A 1,961-nucleotide genomic window follows, 5' to 3' on the forward strand; every position below is an offset into this window, starting at 1 on the left:
GTGTGTAGGCTCTAGCGGAGTGCCTGGAATCTTTGGTTTGTCAGAGGAAAGTCAGGAAGATGTGGTTCTTCAGGCAGAGTAGACTAAGGAATGACATCAATATGCTGGGCATTTTCTGTTTGTTGTGGAAGTATAAAGTTAGCCGGGGGCCCTTTCCCACTCTTTTCTCTGCCTCTCGATAGAGGCCACAGAAATTTTTTTAAAAGTCCATTTTTCTGTAGTGAGAATGAAGCTTGGGAACAGATGCCAGCAGTGTGAAGGCAGGCCCTGAACTGGAGGCTCCTGCCAGCTGCTCACCTGCTGCTCTGAGCCTGAGACATTCCCTAGGCTTTACTGGGACATCCATCCAACTATTTCTCAAGAGCTCATCATTTGTTGGTCAGAGTCCGGAGCATTTATTGGCTTCTCTATCCTTTGGAGTCCATCTGCTTGGGAACGTTCAGAAATTCTATTTCTGGCCTTTTGATGGCCCTTTGTTTGCTTTTCCAATTCTGCTCTATATATTCTTTTTAAAAAACTTTTTTATTATGAAATATAACACACATACAGAAAAATGTCCCCCCAAATGATGTGCAGTTCAGTTATTTATCACAAAGCAAATACCTGTGTAACTATCAATGGGGTCAGAAATAGAAAAAACGTTGACAGTCTCCAGAAGCCTCATGTTTGAAGGTATGTAGCCTTTTTTTTCTTTTTATCATTCAGTTAAAAATATTTTCCAGTTTTCATAGTCATTTCTTTTTGACTCCATGGGTTATTTAGAAATATATTTATTAATTTCCAAATATTGGGACTTTTCTAGTAATATTTTTATTCCTTATCTTACATTTTGCTCAGAATACGTGCTCTGCATATTTTTGGTCCTTTGATAGCTCAGCACATAGTCAGTTTTTTATAAATGTTCTGTGTGTACTTGAAAAGATCACACAGTGATTGTGTGTAGTGTTCTTTGTATGTATCAGGTTTAGGTCGGGTTTGCTAATGTTGTTAAAATATTCTACATCCTTGCTGATTTTTATTCCCCATTTGTTCTATCAGTTACCGAGAGAGGTGTGTTAACATTCTCAGTGTGATTGCAAATTTGTCTGTTTCTCATTATAGTTCTGTCAGTTTTTCCTTTATGTGTTTGAAGCAGTATTAAGAGCACACAAATTTAGAATTATTATCTTTCTGGTGAATTAAGACTTTTATTATTATGAAGTCTTCTTTTATTGTTAGAAGTCTTTTTTATTTCTAATGGAGATAAATTCTACTTTTACTGACATTCACCCGCCTAGCTTTCTTTTAGTTAATAATTGCGAGGCATAACTTTTTCCACCCTATTTCTTTCAGTCTTTTTGTTTCTTTACGTTGTATGTGGCTCTGTCTATTAGAAATGATAGGTACAGAGTTGTTTTTCTCCTTAATTTGGGCCTAAGATGATATCTTCCTTCAAAAAGATCTTTGTTTGCTTCTGTCAGGTGCTTGAGGTCACTTAGCAATCTGGGATAACCTTAATTAAATGTTAGGGATTGAGATTGTTTGAAGTTGAGCTGCAGTCCCTTGAGGAATTGTGTCTGATCATGGTTTACTCTGTTCCTAAGGAGCAACCCTTCAGGGTTCCAGCCCAAAAGGTAGAGGCTCAGAAGGACCTCACTTCTGCGCAGGCCCTAATCTCCACCTCCTGTTCAGAGAGAAACTCTGCTCAGCCTCTCAGCCTTTTGGTCACCACCTCTCTGGAGTTTTAAAACAACCCCCAGGAGAAAATTAGCTCAGGAAAACATTTAACTAAATTCCACGGACCTCCATTCCCCCACATCCTGCTTTATAGTTCCCCCCTGTCTCGTTACATCTCTAAGATGCTGCTTTTAAATATTTTGTCTAGTTTTTCTAGATTTCCTCAGTGGGTCTGTCATCCCAGAAATAAAAATCCTCTAATATGTTTTCTAATTTTCCTTCCTTCCTTCCTTCCTTCCTTCCTT

General features: G+C 38.3%; 1 protein-coding gene across 1 annotated transcript in view; it reads left to right on the plus strand.

The window, feature by feature from the left end:
• Positions 1-1,961, plus strand: part of RGS3 (regulator of G protein signaling 3) — a 118,845-nt gene that overhangs the window by 5,917 nt on the left and 110,967 nt on the right. The gene's annotated exons all lie outside the window — the stretch shown is intronic.

Source organism: Pteropus vampyrus, unplaced genomic scaffold (assembly GCF_000151845.1).
Source record: "Pteropus vampyrus isolate Shadow unplaced genomic scaffold, Pvam_2.0 Scaffold61, whole genome shotgun sequence".
Classification (NCBI taxonomy): domain Eukaryota; kingdom Metazoa; phylum Chordata; class Mammalia; order Chiroptera; family Pteropodidae; genus Pteropus; species Pteropus vampyrus.